This window comes from Aythya ferina (assembly GCF_964211825.1).
Source record: "Aythya ferina genome assembly, chromosome: 15".
NCBI lineage: Eukaryota > Metazoa > Chordata > Aves > Anseriformes > Anatidae > Aythya > Aythya ferina.
This window is the reverse complement of record NC_140314.1, coordinates 5,353,023-5,377,666: the sequence shown is the minus strand read 5'-3', so window position 1 is coordinate 5,377,666 and position 24,644 is coordinate 5,353,023. Positions and strand designations below refer to the sequence as shown.

The window sequence follows — 24,644 nt, the reverse complement described above, 5'->3', positions numbered from 1 at the left end:
AAATGAGCTCTGAAGCCTCTGGTGCTCCCCAAGAGCCTCCCAGCGGAGCCTGCTCACTGCTTCTGTGTTCCTCCAGCCCCCTTCCTGCTTTTATTATTATTATTAAAGAAACAAAGATCAAATTCAGGCCAATGGCAGACATACTTTTCCTAGCTTTTCATTAGTAATTTTAAAATGAGATGGTGCTCTGGAGCCTTGAGCATTAATCCCAGCTCTGACAACTTCTTTCCTTAATTGCCTGAATGCAATCTCCACGCCACCCCAACTGTCCTTACCCTTAAAACGAGCGATGATAACAAGCAGGTATGCCAGCGAGTGGATTAATTATGTTGGGGAATTGCTTGAAAGATGAATGCTATGAGCTGGGACGAATAAAGCCATTGTGTTTTCAATCCTGTGACAGTACAAACACACAAACTAGTCTGAGGAGACGACAACATCTCCAGCTGCCTCTGATGTAAGGCATGTTTGCAGCCCAATCACTACTGAAGCTCAGGAAAGCCATTTGCTTTTCAGCAGAACCACCTAGTTGTTGGTAGCTGCCAGAGATTTCTCTTTTCTACTTCAAAAGAGTCTTTTGCACCCTTCTGCTACTTGCTGGTACCAGTATTCGCACCACCAGGTGCTCTGTTCATCGGCAGGACCCCTCATTTCTCCGAGGTTCACAAATTGCGGAGCTCAAAAGAATTGTAAGAATCAGCCGATCTAAACTGATGAAAAGCACAAGCCAGTGAATTAAGCAAAGCAGTTCCTGCATCAGGCTCGTAATTGCTAGCTGACTTACAACATTTTTCGTACAAGAATATCCCATCTTCATTTAGACACTTCAAAGTGATAGTGAATCCCCCACGTGCTGAGATAAATAGTTCCGATGGTTAATTACCCCTGTTGTAACAAAAGCATTTCCTTATTTCTAATCTTTCTTGGTTTCTACTTTCAGTATTTGATCTTGTTATGCTTTTGTCCAATAGATTAAAGAGCTCTTCACTAGCCCAAATCATCTTCCCATATAGGAGCTGGGACTATGATCAAGCTACTTATTAACCTACTCTTTGTTAAGTTAATTAGAAGGAAATCTCCAGCCTCTCCATGGTTTTAGATCTTGAGGTGAGACAGAGGAAACAGAGACTGCCCAGCAAGTAATTCCACCCTTTTTTCCCAGAGAAATCCAGGTTAAAATAACAATGTGATTAAAAAAAGGAGATGCATGTGTGACATGCCTTAAACCGCCCATCACATATTTACGGTACCCTTCCTTCCTCTTCTTCTTGCATAGGTCAAAAAAGGAGAGGATGTTGGAAGGTGTTTTCAGGCTGACTTTGTACATCTTCCCAAAGATCACTGACGCCACCTCAGTGGAGACAGAAAGAGACAGAGGCAAAGACTGACACGCCAAGAGATGCTGCTGGGAGACCCACAAGAGGCACACTACTTTGGACAAGAGGCTGCTTGCTGAGTCGGAGCCTGTCTTTTTCTCTGAAGGCCATTGCCAGCTGTTCTCTCCTCCGAAGGCTGCTTTGCTCTCTCCTGCCTGCGTGGCAAATTACCTACACAGCCATCTCTTCTGATGCTGACAAGGGATCTTGGCTCACTTCTCCCCTCGTCGCCCACTCCTCTTGCACATGTGCTTCTCTTTACTCTCCTCCTTGCCAAGTCGCCTTAGAGTGCTTTCTCCTCTCCCTTCCTCTTTTAGCTGCATCTTCTCTGTGGGAGGACTCACAGGGCTGGAGCTCTCCTCTGCATGCCATGAGATTCCTCTTTTCCTCAAATCCTGCTCTGAACGAGCTGTTTTCTGCTCTATCAATGGAGCTTTTTCAGTCCTCAGCACTTTTAGGTTACATGAGCACTCCTCCTACCTGAAATGCTCCAAACCCAGGCTCAGCACGTTGGCTTCTCCTTTCCAGTTCATTGCAATGCTCCTGTTTGTCATTACCCCTGCTATGCATTTTGATTTGCTTTAAATCAAGTAATAATTATGTTTAATTATGCTTGTGTTGATGCTGAACACTGGCATGCAAGTTGGGAGGGAGCACGATGCCATGACAGATATCTTGGGACACAAAGGGACACACAATATGGGGAAGACATCCAGTAACTGGTAAATGTTAAACCAGAGCTAGAAATCCAGAAGTGCTAGGTAATTTAATGGCATCACACCCCAGCGAATGGGCTTTAGGTGGAGAGAAGGAGGATCTGCCTTATGGCACCAAAGAAAAAACAGCTGGGAGACAGCAATCAGGCTGAGGGAGCTGGGAAGTGCTCATCCCGTCTCCCTGAGCTCCTGATCCCATTTCTAGGAATGAGGCGAACCTGGGACAAAACAAACCTGGCAGCAAACACCAGAGGAAGAATTTTAGACAACAACAACATAAATTCTGCCATTTGTTTCTTTTCTCTGTTGTTTTTGGTACATTCTTTGCCCCAAAACAAAGCACCACTTAGCACACCACTCTCAGCAGTACTCGAGAAATGGAAGGTTTCAAACACTGCTTTGGCTGGCTGTGGGGCCGGATGGGAAGGCTGCTTCCTGTGCCTCTCCCTGTTTGTGGCCATAACCACAATGCTCAGCACAAGTGCTGCTTCCTCCTGGCCTCCTCGAGTGGTTTAATTGGAAGTAAATTTAGTGCTGATGGGAAGAAATTAACGGCAAGCAGCAAGAATGCAACTGGTTACCCACAGAAGCAGTGTGGCGAGGTGGGGGAGCCAGGCTCAGCTGTGCCTTGAGCATCCATGGCCAGGGCAGGCTCAAGCCTCTCCTTTTTGGATAGCAAGAAGTAGCATCGTGGACTCCAGGCCACCGAGCTAGACACAAGGCCACAGTGGTTTGCGTTTTGTTCATCTCCTGTTTAACAGGAAAGAGATAAAGGTCAAAAACCCTTCCTGGAGAGAAAAACTGCTGCTCAGTGTCAATGATTATCTGTCACTTCTGGCAAGGACCCAGCCCTGGACTGGGGACCTTTGGGTGAAGAGGTCTGGTCTCTATTGACTTGTTTTCTGGCAGTGCTAACGCTGGTGAAAGATCATTTTTCCCATCAGTTTGCGTTATGATTTATTGGTACAGGTGTTGAAATTCAATAAAATGAGCATCTCCATCACCACCTCTCAGCAGCCGTGTCTCAATACTCTGAAAATTTCACGAAGACAAAAAAGAAACAAATAAACAAAGCCCTGCCCCAGTGAGATTAAAGGCTGTCAGACACCCGTGCCTGTGATGGCTTTTTGTAACCAGCTGTTGTGCCGCTCACAACCGAGGTTGTGCAGGCACAGAACATGGAGCCCACACCGGTGGCACAGCCAAACCTCCACCACGTGGGGCCGGAGGGTCAGAGCAAACGCAGGAGGCTGCCAAAGGAGCCAGCACATTCCCTGCAGAGGTTTTCCATGGCAGCACTGGGAGAAGACAGAAATCAGCTCCTCGGAGTTGGTTTGTACCAGTGGTGCGAGTACTCCGGACATAAATTTTGTTATATTAATGAGTCACAGCGGTCACATAACCTGCCACTCCATCTTCCCTTCCTTCTAACAGCTCCTCTCGGAGATCTAATCTCAGTAAAACGCTGGAGGAGCCTCTCAAATGGCCACGTTTTACTGCTGTCACTCTCTCACCGGTTCCTCACGCCAAAGGGCCATAGGGGAATAATCTCTTACTTCGGAGATCAAAGCCCTGTATTAATGACCAGGAGCTGCTGCTCACGCCGAGCAGCCTGCTGCTGCTCCCCAGCCACCAGCCCTGGTTGCTTATAGCAGCAGCATTAATCCACTCACTGGTTTTCCAGTACAGTCATTAGTTCTTACTTGTTTAGCGCCCAAAACGCAACAGGTATTTGTCGGGACACGTCAGAGGCAGAGTTCCTTCCACAAAAAGCTTTGAGGCTCAATAGGAAAAGGCTCAATGGCAGGGAGGTCCTGCCTTTGGGCAGCCCTGCTTCAGTCCCCAGTAACACCTGCAGAAACATCCCTGGGCTACACACGTGTGGTCTGCACCCCAGCAGTGCTCAGAAGGCTGTGCTGTCACTAAGAAAATGAATATTTAGGACAGTCTCGTAGGCAGCTCTATCATCTGTACCAGTTGCCTGAACACTTCAGTGTTTGTACAGATTGTTTACCTGAACTATCTCTGTATGTGCTAAAAAGAAAAGCATCTGAATTTAGAAAGCCAGATTGGGCTTTACCAGCAGCCAGAAGCAAGCATCTGGAAGCTGCGAGATTAAATAACTCCAAAAACTGGGCTTCTACAAAGGAGACGGACAGTATTTCTATTTTGGGTTTATTGTCAGCACTACGGGCCACATGCAATCTGCTCGGTTTCTGCTTGTGGTCTAGGGCTGCCTATTAACAACTATTTCAGAAAATACTCAGAGTGCTGAAGGCTTTGGGGACTGGCTGGGAGCAGACTGAGCAGCAAGGGCTGGGAGAGGCCACGCGGTCGCGATGGGCCAGGAGCAAGAGGAATCATCATCAGGGACTGACTGGCACATTTGCAAAGGTGAGGGGAAAGAGGTAGATAAGCCTGAAGGTTTCTGATTTTTCTAACAATGCCCATACTTATTTTTGCTTTTGTTTGCCAAGGAAATCTCTTTTGCAGTGCTAACACGGCCCCTCCATCTATCACTTCCCACCAAGATTCCCAGGAGAGCTGCTGCTTCTGTGCTTTAGGGAGAGGGGCTGGGGAGCAGGACTCATTTAACAGCAGGAGACCCTGCTCCATGCAGCCACACTGCAGCCAGAGGCTGCTCTGCCTCTGCTGTGCTCTTCTCCCGTTGTGCGCCAACGGCCTGGCTCGCCACAAAGCCCAAATCCAGAGCAAAAAGACCGCTGTACACGAACAGGAGCACGAGAGCATCCAGAGAAGGTGTTATTTCTGTCAGGATTAGGCAATGTGCATGGAAAGCCATCTGCTGGGAAGCAGCGACGTGCCTGGCCTCGCTAGGATGCTCCCTCCCATTTACCACTCTTCTCATCTCTCTGCTGGACGGGGTTCAGCCAACTGCCTCGCGTTGGCCGCCACTCCACAGCAGCATCAAACCCCCCTCATTTCTCATTCTCTCTAACATCCTTTATGTATTCCCTGCTTGATGATTCTCATCCATTTGTTCAGGTGGCCGAATGTCGACCAGTCGTGCTGCGTTCCCCCCGGCGAACAGCTGCCTCCCACTCTGCCTTCTTCCCAGCATGTCCCCATTCAGGGGAGAAGCCCGAGATCAGCGTGACACAGAGACCTCTGACCACGCTTCCACTCCTACATCTCTGCCTTGCAGCTCTTAGATAGAAAGAGGCAGTGGAGCAAGAATAATGAAGCAGAAAAGAAAGGCATTACATGCAGAAATTGTATCGCTTCTGCTCCAAACACTAAGCTGACAGCCCACAGCAGTTCCCTGGGGGCCTGTTCCAAACCCATCCACACAGACCTGGACATTGCCTGGATGAAAGCTTCCCTGCCCGGCTCATTCCAACTCGAACAAGACTCCTGGCTAAGAGAAAGTCTGAGCTAACAGGAGGGGCAAAGGCAGAGGCTTGTGGTTTCAGGAGGAGAACCAGGGGACAGCCGGACCCTGCTGGTGTGCGCTGAGCAGCTCTCCCTCCCAGAAGAACACCAGGTCTCCGCACTAGCAGCTCTTCTCCACTGTGAGTGAAGGGACATGTGGCTGTGCTCAGACATCTCGACCCTATGGAAAGGTGTTACCAAACACCCTAATGCCATAACACCAGACAAAACCAAGTGTTTTGTTCTCTTCCTCCAGGAGTGCTGTGTGACCTTTGCTGCGTGCCTGGAGATATTTAGCACTGCACAGTTTGGATAAAGAGGATTTGTAAAAAGGGAAAACAACACACACACACAAAAAAAAATCCCAGCGGCCTACCCAGCCAAAAGCACACACATAAGGCAGAGGAACAGCAGACAAATTTCATGCTTTGATGCAGAGACTGCAGTTAAATAACATACAGCACCACATTTCCCTCCTGGCTCCACGAGGTTGCATGTTGAAGGAGATCCATATGGCTAACCTGGCAGCGAGAACATGCCTCCGTGATTTCCACTGAGCTAATGGGAGCCAATAACGTTACCTGCATCCTGGAGGACAGCGTTCCCACCCATCCCAATATTTGTCTAATAAAAGGTCAGCGCATTATACGGCATCTATTTGCAAAATTAAGAGCCTCTCTCCGGCAGCTAAATGCTTGCTTTGGATTTGGAATTACTGTAATTAAAGTTACATTGTGCTCGGATTGGTGCCAATCACTGCGGAGCTCCAGGCACGACCTGCCGTTCCCAGCGCCATGCGCCTGGGCGTCCCACTCCATTAGCTCCAGGGAATTAGCTGTCATTAACGAAGAGATGCACACTCCTTCGTGTTGTCAAACCGCAATCAAGCGGGTCACAGGTGAAGAATAAATACTTTCAGAACAAGCCCAATTACACCATTTACATTTCATTACAGAACCTGTTTAATCCACTGATGGGCTCCCAAGTTCTTTTGCCTAATAAACAGCATTTCAGAGGAATTAATAGGCCCTGCAAAACATGCTAATTACACTCTTTTGCATTGCATTTGCAATATTGATTTTAAAGTTGCTCCTTCCCCCTCCACCCTCCTCTCCCAGCTCCAGAGCCTTAACTTTCAGCAAAGTACACTCAAACCAACCTAATTACTGGCGAGTTTGGAAGCTAATGCATCTCTCTTGTCAAAGCTCGGTTCCAGCGAAGGCCAACGTACGGGGAGGGATTTTCACAGCCCTAACTTGTGCGAGTTCCTCCAGACGACCACTGGAAGCAGCTGCTGAATAGCAATTACAGGCGGAGAGCAGGCATCAGCAGAGACTTTGCCATAGCAACGAGCCGAGCTGGACCCGCTCCCCAAAGACGCCTCCTCCTCGCAAAGACCACAGCGGCGGAACGGGGACGATGACAACACAACCACCGCAATCGCGTTTTGATTTCAAACCGAAGCTGTTTGACGCTCTCCTGGGCACCGAACAGTTTAAAAACAAAAGGAAAGTTTATTTTCTAATTGCGGGCCTCGTTTAAGCCGTTCGGAGGAGAGGAACAAGCGAGACGTGCTCGCGAAGCACACCGTCTGGCTCTTTATTCACCCTGGCTACCTCGCCCAGCTTCTGCCACCGGCGTTTTGCTCTTTTCCTCCTCTCCATGCTCACACTGAACTCCCCTCTGCTCCTCTTAAACCTGTTTTCTTCATTCAGCAAGCTGCCTTCCCACCTCCGACTTGCTGCATTTGGCTTGGCGGCTGTCACTTACCACTGTGATTTTATCCAGGGCTTATTGACAGCTAAAAACACTCGGAGGTGGAGATGGAGAGATGGACAGCAGTGCTTGCGGTGTACCTGCACGGCACCTGCAGAGTGTTTAAACAGAGCTGGCAATAAAGGACAAAAACCTGCCGGTTTTAATTCCTTTGCTAACAACAAAGCAGGGAAGAAAAGCCAAAGAAGTCACTCCTGGGCTGTTGGAAGATGGTGAGGTACAGGGCAGCCCTGAGCTGAAGTGGCAAGGGGGAAAGGAGAGGTCTCACCCCCACGGTCACGTCTGGGGGGACCCTGCAGTACAAATGGCAGACAGGAGCTTGCAGAAAACAGAGGTTGTCCCAGACGGCTGTTCTGCAAAATGCACGTGGCCTAAAGGAATGCCATGGGAAGGGCTGAGATCTACCCTCTGTCTGCTCCTGTCCCTCAGAAACATTCCTCAGTAGATAACGCAGGTTCCTGAGGGAGTGGGTATGCAAGCAGATACTGCAGAAGGAGACAGAAGGAGCAGTCAAAGCTTAGTGAAGATGACATACACTGCTCAGATGTGTTTCCTCTTCTCTAGGAATTTGGGCTGGTGAAAGCGATGATGTCCCCAACTGCACCGAAGAACAGCATGAGTACAACCCATGGCCACGATCTCCTCTCCTCTATGGCTAGTTCCTGGATGAGCATTCAAGTAAACAAGTTACTGCACCAGTCAAAACCATTTGTGTTAGCCCAGTGAGCCATGCAACCTTCTTTCTGAAGTCAGCACCAGGTGCTCCGAAGTGCCCCAGGTACTGCGCTGCGCTCAGACTTCCACCATCTGCTGAGGGCGCTCAGTGCTAGGAACAGCCCACGAGCTGCCTCCTACGCCCCTTGCACGACACAAGAAGCCTCCAATCCCCCATGCCCACCCTTTTCCCTCCTCACCTTTAAACAGAGCACCTGGCAGGCAGGAGGCACCAGGGGAACACCACCTGCAACAGGTATCTGAGACAGGTAGGGAGGCTGCCAGGCATCTTGTACCGTTTTATAACATAACTGTCACGTGTATGGGATTTATTTTGCCTCTCAGAGATTTTAGAGGGATTTACAAACTTAAAATGCTAGAAATAATACGGTAGGATCTCTTTTCCCTCGTAAACCAAACTGGATTAGGTACTTATTGTCTGGAAACACTTTGAAGTATCACCCTATTAATCACGCAGCCCCTGTTCAACATCACTTACAAACACAGCACAGGCTGGGAAGGAGATGTAAACACCAACCATGTTTTGTTAAACCCGTGGAGGTGAGGGGGGCAATGTAATTATGTTAATATTTGTCAAGAATTACTCTTACTGTTACAAAAATGCCAGAAGACATCAAAAACTACAAGCAGCTCCATGTACCTTCTGCAGGGCAGGCCCTTAGGCAATGCAGCATCTCTTGACAGCGTGCTATGCCCATGGCTGTCTCAGACAAGGGTGCTTTTAAATGCAAAACCTTCTGACGGACTTTTCCTTGAGGTTTTCCACCGCAGGGCTAACCCAGCCTAACCCTGCACAGTTTGCAACAGCAGAAAAGATCAAAGCTTAGCCCTTCTGCTCCTTAATCACCCACCGAAAGCATCGGCTCGCTGTTGTCATCTCCTTGCACAGGTAAGAGTAAAGACAGGCAGGAGATTTTTTACCCAGTAGTTACAATGATTAATGTTTCTAAACAGACATACAGTTTGAAAGCACTATTAGAGAAAAAAGAAAAGTTGTTGCTTCATAGTCTCAACCCACTATTTTCCCTGGGCATTAAGCCAGCGACTGAAGAATGAGGAAAGCTGCTATTTAAAGACTTATCTGGAATCGCAAGGTTTGGTAATGAACACGACTTGTTACAGTCCCCTTCGCTCAAATCAGAGACAAATGAAAGAGGCATGGATGAGTGCTCTGCTGAGCTCTCTGTCCTCAGTCAAACAGAAGAAGGCCGGCGATATGCTTCTCACAACTGGCTCTCCATCCCTGTTTCCCTGGTGGAATAAGAACAAGCTTTCCTCCTTCATTGCCAGCAAAGAACCAGGAGCTGCTCTGCACGAGGTACCTTTCCTGTCTGTCACTGTCAAGCAAGATGCAAGAAGATTATTCCACTGAATTCAAAGAGCAAGGCACAGTACCTTTCACTTTTTATAGAAGCTACTAGACTATATAAAGCTACCAGTCTCGTAATTGTGAAATAACACACGTTCTGCAGGGGATCACGCTGGGAAAAGAAAAGGTGTGAGCTTCCATGAAGCCAGTGTTCCTTCCTCATTAGCTGCTGCAATACTTCTGAGAGCAACTGCCAGAGCTGGGATGCTACATGTGTGCTGGCACCTTGCTCGGAAACATGGCAAGGAAGGTGGAAGAAGTTCCTGCAACACCAGCGGTCTGCCTGGGCATGGCTGGCTGCTCTCAGCTCCTCTCATACCTCTTCATGCCCCCGTACAATTTAAATACTTAATTGTAGGAAAAAAAGAGAATAAAACCCATAGGTTTTGCTTCCAGCTTAGTCTCAGGAACACTGATGTTGTGAGCTGTTGCTGTAAAACCTCTCCAAACAAGGCCGGTGTGACCTCCTGCATCCAGGGCTTCCTGCTATTACGAACTGCAGAACAGCATGCTGTGTCCTGCCCATAAGGCAGACAGACAACAGACTGTGGTCTAATTAGAAAAGACATGCTTCCCACATTCTCCATGAAGCCGCCTCGGCCTACAACTAAGGACAAATAAATAACTGTCAGGGCTAATAAGCCCAGAATCGGAGAGGAAGGGGGAAAAAAAAAAAAAAAAACACCAAAAAACAAAAAACACAGGAATTGGATCTACGCAGACCTCTAAGTGATCAGGAAGAGCGCATGGTAACAACTGTGCCGACAAACAGAAGCAGCTACGTCTGAGCCAGTTCCTCTTCAGCAGACTCGGACATGCTCCACCTCAGAGCACCGTGCCAGCCCCTCAGCATTTTGCTGCTTTTCCGAACTAAAAGAGGCCCCAGTTACCACAGGTGGTGGCATGAGAGCACTCGGGCAGCACAAAATGATGACATCCAGAAGCACTGCGTACGTTACCCACATGGAGCACACAATCCTTACAACAATTTGGATTCAGAGCCCTCCAATTTTGCCTCCCCTCTCCGCCACAGGGGGATACACCAACTGCAAACACTCTTCGGGCCTTGCCTGAGGTCCGGTTGTGCCACCGGTGACCCACACACCACAGTGGCACCCAGCAAGTCCCTCAGCCTGCTGCCGTGCTTGAGAAAAGTGTAAAAATTTACACTGCATAGGGAATCCCAAGTGACAGCTTCCAACACAAGATGTGAAGAATGAGTTGGATTCACCCAAATTGCCTCAGTTCAGTCCCCCCATCCCTTCCTCAACCACCAGATGACCGTTCGGGCATCTGCTCAGAATTCATTTTCATGAGTTTATTTTGCCTTTGTGCCCACAGGCCTGAGGCGAGGCCTGGCCCCTGTTTATCTGCAGGGTGCCAGCCCAGTTCGTTCCCACTGGGAGCCTGTCCCTGCCCGGTGACAGTGACAGAGGAGCACCCACAGGGGACAAAGCAGTGCCAGCTCCCACACGCAAGCAGAACCAGATGCCAAATGTCACTCCCGGGGTGTGACACACACTTGCCAGAAACACCGGTGTCTCCAGCGCTGTCTTTTACTCAGTGAGGAGAAGGCAGGGGCTGAACTCGAGACCAGGAGGCCGCTCAGAGCTTTTCCCACAAGAACAGTGACAGCAGGAGCCACCATATGGGACAAGACACGAGGCAACTTCGCCTCAGCCCTGCTGCTTGACTAGGACTCATCGGGCTGAACTCAGTGCCCATCTGCTGACCACTCCAACCCCAAGCTATACAACTTGGAAGTTAGCAAGAGAGCTCCAGTTGATGGAGCTGGCTTCGTTCCACCTCAGTTTCTTCTGCTCTTAAGCAAGGTGGCTGAGGAGCTGGTCCCACAGCCATGCTGGTGGGGTGGCACTGCATGAAAGGAGGCCACCCAGGGGAGGAGATGGGATGTGACCTGAAGAGATGAGATCTGTTAAAATCCCTGTCAACCTGAACTTCATTTTGCACAAGAGGCAGGCTCAATACCATGCCACAGGCACAAAACCCTCCAGCTTTTGTCCCCTCCAATTTGTGGCACCAGCCAGAAGCTGAGAAGGTGGAGATGCACCATGGAGAAGGTGCAAGATGCACTGAGGTCGTAGAGAACAGCAAAATCCCTGACCCAGGCCTTAGGTAACTGCAGCTTGGCCTCCACGACGTCTTTGCATCCTTGCCCTGTGCTGGACAGCTGGTTAGGGTGCCTGCCCATGCCAGATCTGATGATTGCTTTCTGCAAACAGCTTATCCGCAGAGAACTGGACTAAACCCAAACTCATTTCATGTGGGTCACTGCCCAAGAGGACGGCAAGTAATGACTTCTCATCTCTACACAGGCTGGATGCAAACCACTGATCTACAGCACCAGTCAAACTCCCCAGTTTCCTCAGTTAAAGGACATCTCCTTCCCACCAGTACCCCCCAGTGACTGTGTCAGAACTATCAGAACTATTTCTCCCTGCAATGCCTACAGGAAAATTCCCTTTCAGAGGCTCAATTATACAGGAAAATCTCATCAACTGCCCATGTGAGTCAGCTATTCCCCTGAATCCTAACAACCTTTTCTGCAGGAGCTGTTTGGGAAAGGAAAAGAACAGAAAGACAAAAGGGTTGTGTCCTAAATAAAAACATGTATAACCACTTGCCAAAAACAAACAAACAAAAAACAAACCAAGACAAAAAAAAAAAAGGAAAGAAAAACACATTTAGCTTTTTAAGGCAGTAACGAGCAGAATGGCATTCAGCTTCAAGGCTATGCAGGCAGGTCAGAAAACCCTCCAGAGAGGAAGAACTAGGCCACAAAACTCCAACATAGCTGCTAGAAACTGCCTGTATTATCCAAAATTTGTGGGTGAGGTCCCTCTGATGGCGGAGCTGGCTGGTTGCTCTCCTTTGCACAGTTATTTCTGTCTTCATGGGCCGTGGGAAGCAGCTCTAAGCTACCTGAGAGGAAGACGAGATGTGACCAGGATGCTGAGCACAGCAGGCTGTGCTTCCACCTTCCCCAATCAATCTGACAGCCAGCATCAGGCTGCCGAGCTGGAGAAGATCGCCTTGTGCAGAACCTGGGAATGTGGAGAACAGCAATCCACCTTCTACATGCTCTTGGATCTGCTGGTACCAGTTCTTCCCGCTGGCCTATTTATCTGCCTCCAAAACAGGCAGGCAAACTCCGGCGTAGTGAGGGCTGGCTTAGGCAAACAATTTTATGGAGGAAAAACTCTTGGAGGTTATTTGTCCCTACCCTCCCCAAGGGAAATAATCTCAATATTATGAGCAACAGCATTCCTGAAGAGAACACGCAAAAACCTGGAAAATGCATGATTTTCTCATCAGAAGCAAGGTCATCTAAACCCAGAGACGACTACATTCAATATTAATATCTCCCTTTCTCCAAGCAGGGTTTGAGCCTCATGGTAACCATCAGTTCCCCAGAGAAATGTCTTCCAGTAACTTTGATGTGAACTAATTAAGTTTGCACAGCTAATAAGTGCCATCTGCCTGCCACGATGCTCCCTGAGACTCCGCAGGCTGGGAGAGGATGGGCTGGCTCATCTCGTGACACCTGCTGTGCCAGCACCCTCGCTCTGCATTCCCCTGCAGCTCACAAGTCCGACAGGGATCCAGCAAAGGGAACACAGCACAACCATGAAGATGGAGCCCCGGATGGATGCTCCCTCCTGATACGTGTGACCGTCTTCTTTGAGCCTCAGATGATTCTTATTTCCAGGAACTCCATTTGTTTCTGCTGGTCCAGCCCTAAGCCTTTGTGTACAATGCTCTAATGAGGTCTATTCCACTGCTCCAAAGCGCACATCGACCACACCGCTCAATTTATTTCTACTTGGAGCGTCCAAGATCTAATTCTCAAAAAAGAGTTTGAAAAGATCTATTAAGAGCATAGCACCAATTGGTAAACAATGTCCATTTCTGGACCGGCCCTGGCAATCCAATCAGCGAAGGCATTTCAGGACACCGTGTTCAATATCGGAAAATGAAATTGCTTTGAAAAAATCCCTCCTTGCTTATTTGCCAGATAATGACAGAAGAGCTGATGCCAAGCACAGCCAATCTGTCCCAGCGTGTTCAGAGAGACAGTCCTTATGCTGAGGCATCCTTTTTCCCCTCCTCATCTGCCTGAACACATCCCACCCATCGGTCCCCACCCTCACCTGGGCCCAGGAACACCCCGGAGGCTCCTGATCTCCATCAGGGCAGCAAAATTCCCTGTGCTGCAGGACCAGGTAAGCCGGTGCCTTGTTTTTCTCTCTCAGTACAAAAATGCCCTGAATTTTGCACTTTCCTCTCACTGGAGGCAAGGATATGTTGTTGTCTTCCCCTTGTAAATATTTGCTGCTGAAAACCATTTGTAGTGTAAAATTTCTCTGAGGAAAAGAAGAAGCTGACTTTCTGTTGTATTTGGTACTATTTCTTGTGTCATCCGTGGTCTTTGCTTACTATTTTTATAGGTACTTTTAAGAACTATTGGCTGCTTCTCTGCATGCAGAAATATCAAGATAAAAAAAGAAGAAAGGCAAGGCAACCCAGCAAGCTAAGCTCAGAGAGGTAAGCCTCATTTGGGGAGCTCCAGGCTCAGCTCCCTGCTGTGTCAGACTCCCCACATGACAGCTGCCCACCTTATGACCAGATTAACACTCCCGATAAGGGTACAGCCCCACACACCCACCTACAGACCCCCAAAAAAACCTGGAGTGGGTCCTTCACCAGCAAAGCCTGAAGCAGCGGCATAAGCACAGCCCATGCCTGCCCTGCCGCCTTCCTGAGCACTCCCTCATCACACCTCACGCTCTGCCCCATCCCTTCCCCCATGAACTTCCATATAATAACTGAGAAATTTGACAAGCCTAACTTTAATCACGTTCTAACCCAGGTTGGTATCATTAATCTCACAGCCTCTGATGGGTAATTTAATTAGGGTGCATTTGTAATGAATTACAATCATCATTTAGCGCTATTGTTCCTAACACGAGCAGAGGGGAGTCACAAAACTGGCATCATTGATCTTCTTAATTACACTCATACACTCTGCAAGGCACCCCCAGCCCCAGCCTTTCGGCGCTGGTTTGACGGATGCAGGAGCACACGGGCACCTGGAGCCCCTCGCCAAGCCCAGCAAACATCTCCCCACCAGCAGCTACCCGGCCTGCAGAACAGGACCTTTGGCAGAGCAAGTGCCAAACCCTCAGTAGACAGCTCAGAGGTGAAGCACAGAGGGAAATACGAAGTTGGGACAGAACCTGAGCATCTCTTTTATCTCTCTTTCCCACCAGCTGTGGGTATGTGACACAGATGTTAAGATACAGCCAGACACTGCACGTGACTAAGTGGGCCAGAAGTATCCCAACAGCCCTCCCAGATAACAGGTATTTATCCAAACATGTTCATGTGATGGATACACAGCCACACCAATGCCACACACACATGAAAGACTGCAGTCATTAACAACGTCCTGATGGAGGCAGAACAACGTGCCACAGAGCTTTCAATCTCTCTCTACAGTACAGCACCAGGAATTTCCAGCCTCAAACGTCTGTCTCTGGCTGGCTCCTTCGCTGCTCCACGCAGGATGCACGGCAGCGAGCACATGTATTTATTTCAGACATGACTTCAGCCTGCAAAATAGGAGCAATCTGGCGAGGTGGCCGAGTGCCAGCCCATCTCCTCGGTATCTCCGTGCAGAACACACGGGCTCTTCACCGCACACATGCGTCGTGGAGGCCCCATTCTGGTGGGCAGCCCAACCTGCTTTTAAATGAAACCTCTCTGAGGAGCTGCTCAACTTCTGCTGGTCTCGGCAAAGTGTTTTATTCAAAGTATAACTGCTCATATACGTAGGACTGGAGGAAAGCAAGCCCTACATCTCTCCTCCATGAGGGTGGCCAGAACCCCTCTCTGTGTGTTTGGGAACATCAGTCCCCAGTCTGAAGAAGGTTTGGGTTTCCAGACCCCTGTGCAGGCAGGAGGAAGGGCTGTCCCCCAGCTGGGACACCGGCTGGCTGCTCGGGCGGCATTTCCCTGCGAGGAGGCAGGAGCGAGGTGAGATCTTTGACAGCAGAAGAGAAAATGATCAGTCTGGGTGAACAACCCTACAGCGAGACCTTGCTTCTCCCCACCTCAAACATCTTCTCTCAGGCTTTAGAGCAACTCCATGTGAATTGAGTAAAAAGCTTCCCAAAGTGTTTTGTTTTGTTTTTTTTAAATTTCAATTAATTTTGTCAGATATCATGAAGAACTATTTCCTACATATGGAATTTGCCTTCAGATTGAACAATCCCTGGGTGAGGCACAACACTGTTTTTTGGCAAACCTCTTTTTTTTAAATAAAGGTTTGAAAAGGAGCTTATCAATTTGGACTGGCAAGCCATACCTCTGTGCCAGCAAAATGAGCAAGGAAAATTATTAAATACAAGTGTAAATCCTCCGTGGCAGTTTAATACGGTGAGGGAATGAATCGACGTGGCTCAGAGCAAAGGATAATCGCGCCTATGTGATTTGTTAGTGCTCTTTCCAAGAGTTAACGGAACAGTTGGATAAAGAAAATCTGTTTAAAACATTTTTTAGACTTTCAAAAATTTATTATAAAACTCCCTGAGAAAAAAAAAGGGGAGGGAGGGAAAAAAAGAGGGAAAAAAAGCACTCCCATTGTTTAAATCTGAGCGAGTGATATAGAGGCCGGAGCAGGAGTGAGCAGTCCCTGGATCATCAGGAGGCTGGGGAAAGCCAGGCCAGAAAGGCAGCCCCACACTCCTGCTGTCTGGCAGAGCTTTAATATTCCTACATGGTGGATCTCAGCAGCAAAATCCTCTGCTGATGCTCTGCCATTTGGGCTGCTGAGAATGAGAGGGGGTAAAATGGAAAGGAGCAACGCCTCGCTGATTAGGTATCCCATTAGCAGGTAAAATTCATCCTAAGTAAAGTGAAATAATGGGTGGTTTGATTATCTAAATATGTTAATGGTGATTTAAATAGTTAGAACCACTCTGAAAGGAGTTAGAAATGACAGCGGATGCATTCAGGGAAGTCAGTGCGATGGGTAATGATGAACAAGAAAGCAGACAACACTGGACAGTACTGAACATAAAATAGGGAACAGTCTGGAAAATACAATAATGCAACTTTTTTAATTAGTGGCTTTTACTTATCTGAAGTACTGTGCACTTTATTTAAGATAGGCCCAGGAGAGTACTGAAAAGCACTAGAGAGGAAAGAAAGAGGCTTCCATTTAAAAAAAAAAAGTAGAATTTCTGAGAAACCTGTAGAAAGAGAAACAAAAGGCTCATAAAAGACGCCTATAAAATACAAAGATTATAATAAAGGAAGAAAGGGCACTGCTATTTGTTCTGGAAGAGAAGAACCTGGGAGAATTCAACTGAAAAAATAAAATTTAAGCACTTTAATTTTAATGCAACACGTGTGTTAATTAACCTGTGCACCTACCACTGTAGGGGAGCAGAAGCACCGAATTTAATGAAAATTAGAACAGACAACAACATCCCATTTTGCAAATGGCATTTCTGGCATCTCCATTTTGCTTTCAACAAAGCAGTACAGTCAAAATAAACCTCCTTTTAATCACATTATTAACAATGCAGTAACCAATCAACATTTCATTAAGTTTTCCTAAGCTGAGGACTGTTCTGTGGCAGCACTCAGCGCAGCCAAACACATCTGAGTTACTCCTTCTGGGCCAGGTCTTGTCAGCTCTGCCCCTGCTCTGCTGTAAGCACAGGGCAGCACCAGGATGGCCGTCCTGTCCCTGTGTCCTTCCTGCCATATGCAAAGTGCTGCGGAATGTAGGGGAAACGTGTAAATGTATTCATCAGTAACTTCATAAAACCCTTTCGTCATACTGCACCTAAAGGCTGGGACACTGCCAGGCCAGAGACACACTGCAACTTCACACAAAGTTTCAGGCAAAGTTGTTACTTGCTCCTGTCCCCTATCATTTTAACAGTTCAAAAATACACGGTAAAAAAATTTCATTTATTGTTGGCTTGCTGGCCAAGTGCAGAGTCAGCAGTTTTGGTACGTATCATCAGCACTTCTTTGTCACTCACTCTTCTCCACCTGCTTTCATGCAGTGAGTGAAAAGGATGAAGTGCCTTTTTTTTTCCTAGCAAACTGATTGTAAAACCACTTAAAATTAGCAGAGGTATGCAGGCAGGTGCGGCCCTCAGCTGCTGCACTCGAAGGTGAGGGGGTTACAAGCTGGCTCTGCTGCTCCCTGGGACTTTCATCCCCTCAGCTTTGTGAAATCCTTGTTTTGAAGAGCTGACATCACTCTCTGCTGGGACTGACATGTTTCAGGGATGCACTGGTAAAAGCAGGGTGCTCAAGAGATGCACTATCTCAACTGTATTTTTCCTTTTGTAAACAAATTTTGGCCTCTGCCATCAGGGTGGGATAACTGTGAAGCTGCTGCTGCTGCTTGAAATCTCAGCTGTAGCATGGAAATAGTCTGCTATGAGTCTGAGGAAAAAGTATTGGCTGTAAAACAGCCAGTGATAATAATTGGAACAAGAAGTGAAGCATCTGCAGGAGGAGACTCCACCAGAGCAGTAGCCATGCAGTTACAGATGGATGTGGTAAACTCGAGCACGAGCAGCTCACGGCGCTGCGGTGACCCACAGGCCCGGTAGCTTTGGAGCACGGGTAAGCTGATTAGCTCTGGAGAAGGATGATGGCAGAAGCCATCAGCTAAGCTTGTTAGCCGCCACACAAAGTTGGTGTACCTTGGAAGCTTTGCGAGTGATTAGCTTGGGGTGGGAGGCGGCAGGGCCTGCTGCAGCGGCTGAACAACCCAGAGCAGTCGGCGTGGCCACGAGCTCTACACGCAGCCGGCATCCAGGGCTCCATCCGCCTGGCATTTATTTCAAATGCAAACCAGAAAAGCAGAAGAATCCAGTCCAATGAAAAATGACAATGGTTTTCCACCTCCCTTCAGTCTACACAGCGATGCCCCACAGCCATTCAAGAGCAGCAACTCCTTTCTCATTTGGGAAGCTATTTCCAAGGATTTACAGCCCTAAACATCTCTGTTTCTTGTGTCAGGACCCCACTTCAGCTGACTAGATGAGAATATAACTATCACTTCAGGTATTTTTCTACAGCAAGTGCATGGTTTTGTCCCATCTTTAAATGGCTCATACAGCTTGTAACAAGCTGCTTCAGCCCCCCGAAAACTGCACAAACCTACTTCCACCCAAATGCCTGCCCACAAGCCAAAGCAAAAAACCAACAATGACAAAACAAACAAAAAAAAGCAGCTCTGGTCTTTCTGCCAACACACTGTGGCTTAAGTCTGTACACATTGGCTTCTCTTTGTTGTTTCTTTTTTTCTTGTTTCCATAAAACTAGGCTGGGACGTGTATATTAAATATTAAAAACTCGAGTAAAATAAATATTATTAAAGTTTTAATCACAAAAACACAGATTATTTAGGCCGCACATGGCTATAAGGGTGTAGCAAATGACTATGAGGGTGTAGAAAGTTAATTCTCTAGGGTACAACCTAAGAGAAAAAAGAAGTGCTTCAACTTAACACCTGTTCCAAGCGCCTCACTGCAAAAGTTCATTGTGAATGCATGGAGATGTCTTAGGTATTCATTAAATCTGTGTGGTTAATCTGCTTTTACACAAAACTAAAATAGATGCATAAATTTCTCCTGTCCCAGCATTGCCAGCATTCTTCCCTTTCTGACAAGCTTTGCAAGACTTGATTTGATTAAAAACTTTTAAGAAAATTTCCATATCCTGTCGTCAAGGTATTACATGAGGATCCTTGTTTTGGTTTCAAAATAAAGAAACTTCACAGTTGCAGAAAACATGATGCAAGTATAACCAACAGCTCAAAAACCAGATGGCAAATAAAATTATCTCAAAGCACATTGTTATTTTTTACATTGCATTTACAATTTTCAACACTCAAATTTGGCAAAAGTGCTGTCCCTCATTTTGTGTAGGTTAGAAGTGAGATGCAGCTGTCTGCTCACTCCAGAGTTGAGTATTTACCCCCAGGTAGGGTCTATTTATGTGGATTTTACCAACAATTTATAGTCATCTAGAAACAGACGGGTTTTATGAAGAGTGCTGGCACAGCCTCCACTACAACAGCACTGATAACATCTTCTGTCTGTTCCCACTGGACTTCCTGATTTGATAACTCCTTTGGCAAAGATGAGCTGGAATGTTGGGACCTGGGATATTAAAACATCTTTGAGCAACCCCCCTACTTCCCCAGTTGCTTTTTTGCTGCACGTAGCAATAAATCTTCCAGTCCTGCAGCCAGGCACTGGGATACTTATTACTTTTACTGTATAGGGTACTACGGCTTTAGGAAGTATTAATAATCCATCATTAGAGATGCTGACACCAACCTGCAGGTACTCGAGGCTCAACGTCTCTGTGCGACAAGGATGGTGATGAGCACAGGATGAATGCATAGCCAGATGAGACAGAATGTCACCCACAGATATAATCTCCCTTCATCCCAAGAATTTACTTTCCCTCCTGCCCATTCTTTAAGAAGCATTCACACAGCGAGATTTCTAAAACCAGATACATGCCCCAGTCCCTTAGCAAAGCAGGGCTAGGAGCTAGAAAAACAATTCGTTTCTAAAACCTGATATCCATCAGCCAACCCCACCTCTCTGCCCTATTAGCTGCTCCAACCAAAGCAAATAGAACTGTTCTCTTTCCCAAGCTTGACTGCACAAAGATCCATTAGATATAAAAAAATATATCTAAATGAGAAATGCAGCAAGAAGAAATGAGTTTAGGCAGCTCCTCCTCTCTGATTTTGACTATAATAACTATGTCCATCTGATGTGAATTCATGGCTGCACATCCTCAGCATAGCTCATTTTATCCGCTTGCTTCAAACTCCTCTTCCAGCTGTTCCTCCCTCTCCTCACGCACCTTTCCAGGCTTAACACAAATTCACTCTTTTCTCTTAACCATCATGACTTTCTCTTTAAACATCCCTGCCTTAACTCAGGTACTCCCGGCAGCCAGAGACCCCCCTTGCTCTGAGGAAGGCAGCAGTTTTGATGCCCAGAAGACAGCTTCACCCTCGAGCTCCCCCCCTGCTTTTCCCTACGCTACCTTTCCAGCCTGGAAGAGGCCTTTTGGGAGCAACCCATGCAGACATTAACACATCCTCCTCTCAAATCTTTCCAGACGCCCTCCTGCAGAGAATGCTACAAAACTTTGGCAGTTGATCAAGGCAGGCAGGTGACGAGCAGGCTCTGTCCCTCTTCCTCTTGCTCGCTGCCAGGTTCCTGCTGTGCCCTTCGACCTACCTCTACTGCCAATTAACAAGCCAAATGAACCAACAACCACACGTGTAAGCTCATGACACTGTGCCAACCACCGCCTTGTCCATTTGCTCCTCTGCTGCTTCTTCCTTCAGCGCTCCTCTAGGTTTTGCTTTGAGACTGCAGGCTTTTCAGATAAAGCATCTGCCTCTACTTATTTTTCATACAGGAGCCAGTCCTAATGTTGTTAATAATAGCAGCTAACCTTTGACTACTAAAGCATTAACAATGCCACCCATAAAGCTGTGTCATATTTAGTGAGTTGTCAGAGCAGTAGCATCATTAAAGAGCACAAGCACATAACTAATGTACGTAAAACACTGCGAGAGATACGATCAATAGGTTGGTTGCTGATTTATTCCCAAACTGACGGAAGCAAAAGGGCTCTGCAGTGTGAACTGCTGCAAGCAGGGAAGCGAGGCAGGGCAACGCGCTCAGGCTGTAATGGTCCTACCACCTGGCTGGCAATAGCGAGCTCTGGTGAAAGCAATGCGTGTGGTTTTTGAATCCCAAATGACTCCAATGGTCTGGGGAGTTTTGCTGGGATGCCATTGACCACTTTCCTATCCATCACTCGCACCAGGGTGTCTCCCTGTTAGCCCTAATTCTTCCTCTAGCTTTTCGCAGAGACCAGTGATTTTATGAGTACCCTCACTCTCTTAATGATTTCTGCCTGGATTTGCAAGCTTTTTTATCCCTTCTCTTCTTGTTTCACATCAGAGAAACGTCAAGACTTTCGCTGCCTAGTGTTAGCTTTGTGTCTGTACTCGATGTTCTCACTGTGCTCACTGGGACCCGCAGGCTTTATAATTAGGGACAGGATTTGAGCAGCACCAAGCACACTTGCAAGGATTTTCTTCAAAACCAAAAGGAAACTTCCCTACCTCTTCCCAGCACAAGCACTCCCTCCTGCTGCAGCTCTGCAGGCTAAAGATGATGGCTAAAGAAGAAAGCACTTCCCTTCCCCTCCCCGGCACAGGGCACCCGGCTTGCTCTCCACGGACAGAAGCCTACCAGCGAGGGCTGCACTTCCAGGCTGCAGGCTTCAGAGGTTTTTCTTGGTGTTGCATTACCCAATCTCTTTGTAGACAACCGGGGACCGCAGCAGCCTGGCTCCCCGCAGAGCCAAGAGATCTGCGAAGCTCCTTGGGAAGGCCGAGTCCCTCCTGCAGCAGCAGGCTTGACCTGGTGAGCCCCGAGCTCGTGCCCTGCGTGCGCTCCCTCCGGCCCCTTCAGCAGCTCGTGCCTCGGGAAGGCAGGACCTGTTGATTTCTGCAGTTTCGGGTAAGTGTGAATTGATGAGCTACTTCAGGAAGCTAATATTAATTCCTGGAATAACGTGTCAGGGCTGCCTGGCTGATTACCCCTCATTCCTGTCTGCTTACAAACAATGATTACAGTCTAATCTCAGCACTCTTGGAGGAGCTGCGGAGAGTACCCTTCATCTAGTGTAATTACGTTCCAGCTCCCTCGGAGCTGAGGCTCTTATTCACTCCTAGCATTATCTGCAGACTAATCTAGTCAGCTGGAATGGAGGTAAAAATTACTCCAAAGAGCTGTATTAAGCTCTTGCTCTGGCTCAAAAGCCAAGTTAAAGAAACCAAATTGTTTTGTGATGGTCAGACAAAGGCACAGGGTGAAGGAGAGCTGGATCCAGCATATGGCAACAGCAAGTGTTTGCTGGCACTGCTGACAGTCAGGGCTTGCCTTTGCACAACTCAATGAACCCTGTTTCTTGAGCAAAGTGCTCAGCCTGCTGCATTTCCTTCAGCCTCCAGCACGCTCCCGCCCATTCCCAGCAGGACGGATGCTCCGCAGGCATCTCCAGAAGGTCTTTGAGCCTTGTCACAGTGGAGCTCGCTCATACGGCTCCCCAGGTGGCTCACACACACACACACCGAGACCTCCCACGGCACTGTGAGACAGCAAGTGTCACAGCATCAACTCAGCCTTTTGAGTGTGGCTTAGCTGTTTCCAGAACTTTTGTCCTAAATATCAAAGCCCAACACAGTATATTCCCGGTTTAGTCCTGATAAGGCTTCCAGGCAACTTCATTTTGCCTAAAAGCCACTTTTGGGTAACCATCTACGTCAGTGCCCTCTAAATCCATTTTCTGATTACGTTATTTTCTCCAAGACCTTCAAATTATGATTTTATTGTAACTCTGTTTCCCTTCAACGTAACTACATTCTAGCAGGACATTAACATTTCCTGGCTCTCCCATTTAAAACAGTCTTATACCTCCTCGTCACCCAGGCATTTGGCTTGAATGAAAGACTTTTCCCTCTGAGAGCAGCACCTCACTGGTGACAGTGGGACAGAACAACGGTGATGTGTCCCAGCAATCACTGTACCAGCTCCCCAGTGACCAGAGTGTGCACCTCTGCCCACTGTTTCTTATTCAATAGTGTTACAGTACCTGCCAGATGAAGCATGCAAGAATCTACTTGCACACATTGTGTTCACATTTTGCCTTTGCTGGGGAGACATCTGTAAGCAGCAACCCCCCTTGCAAACGAAGCAAGGGCACGTTCTCCAAGGATGGCTGGAGCACACTCATTTTAACTGCAGTAATTTGGGAAGTAAGACATCATTCCCTAAAGCCTGATCTCCCAGAAGGCAACCCGATACCTGAGCTGCCAAAGGTCCTGTGTTTTAATTAAGTGTTAAATCTAGTTATTCTTTTTTTAAATCTAGTTAGATGTTTCTCCTTCCCACAGTGCCGTCACTCTTTGCCGGGCTGGAATTCAGTAAGGAGGACAGTTAATTAAGATTGAACAACAGTGTCTAACGACTTTTATTTAAAGCTGTTCATAAAAAAATAAAAATATTACAAGCCCTTGGAAATTACCTAACTTTGGAAGCTAACAGGGCACCATAACAGCATAAAACAGGATGGTCCTGCACACTCCCACCTTGCAGGTACATCATCTACCCCAAGCAGAACAGTGGAGCAAAGCACCCACCGCTGCCACACCAATGTGTATGTTAAATTGCAGTCACAGTGAGAACACCATAAAAATAACAAGGTGTCTCTGGATGTAAGGATCAAAACAAGTACTGGCAGCATCACCGTTAAGAACAGTTTCATGTAAAATAATCTTCAGGTGCAGGAGTAAAACAGCTGCTTCTTCCTTGTGTGGAGGTGTGATCTCAAGGAAATAGAGAAGAAGCAAAAAGCAGGCCTGATGAGATGGGGCACACAGAGGAGACAACAAAATGAGACAGTCTAGAAAACCCAGCTGCAGTCTAACCAAAGCAGAATCAACCCAGCTCTCAACAGGAGAAGGTAACCTCACCACAAGTGGCTTGAAAAAGGAACTGAGGATAAGAGAAGGAGGGAACGGAGCATTAGCTCTTCTGTTCTACCCATTGCAGTACATCTGTACATCTCAATGCTTATGTTTATCTGCGGTATTTAACAACATGCAGGGAGGCTACACCAAGACATGAGATAGAACATGCCGCTTCCAGATCCTGCACTGATCCCCCACACAGATCCAGGTACTCCATGAGTAAAACACACAGAGATTTCAACACATTACTGGTAGATGGCAATCACCGGAATTAACAAAGAAATTAGTAAGAAGGCTGTTCAAATATTAACCTAATTTAGCACAGAAGAGGAGATTTAGTGCAGCATTAACCTCAGAAAGACCTTCTAAAAACACATCCTGGAAGATGTGTGCTCACTACGCCCACTCACCAAAGCATCTCTAATGAGTCTCCTCCTACCTGGTGTCTGGGATCCGCAGGGAACCCCTCGAGGTAGCTTGGTTCCAAGTCTTGGCTGCTGCTGAATGCACAGACTTGGAGTTGTTAGCATTGCAAGGGGGAAAGTATTATTTTTCTTTTCCTTGCTGGCAGAGAGGCAGTGACAAAGACTATCCATCTCTGTTCTTTGTGAGCAAGGATCACACCTGATTTATTTTCTCTGCAGCCC

The 24,644-nt window shown here is 47.5% G+C and overlaps 1 protein-coding gene and 1 long non-coding RNA gene across 4 annotated transcripts in view; both read right to left on the bottom strand.

The window, feature by feature from the left end:
- The window catches only part of MAD1L1 (mitotic arrest deficient 1 like 1), a 348,528-nt gene that overhangs the window by 39,885 nt on the left and 283,999 nt on the right, over positions 1-24,644 (bottom strand). The gene's annotated exons all lie outside the window — the stretch shown is intronic.
- On the bottom strand, positions 223-24,644 carry LOC311444934. Its single transcript, XR_014698135.1, has 2 exons — positions 24,437-24,644; positions 223-2,842 (listed from the first exon to the last, which is right to left on the bottom strand). It is a non-coding gene; the product is annotated as an uncharacterized lncRNA (long non-coding RNA).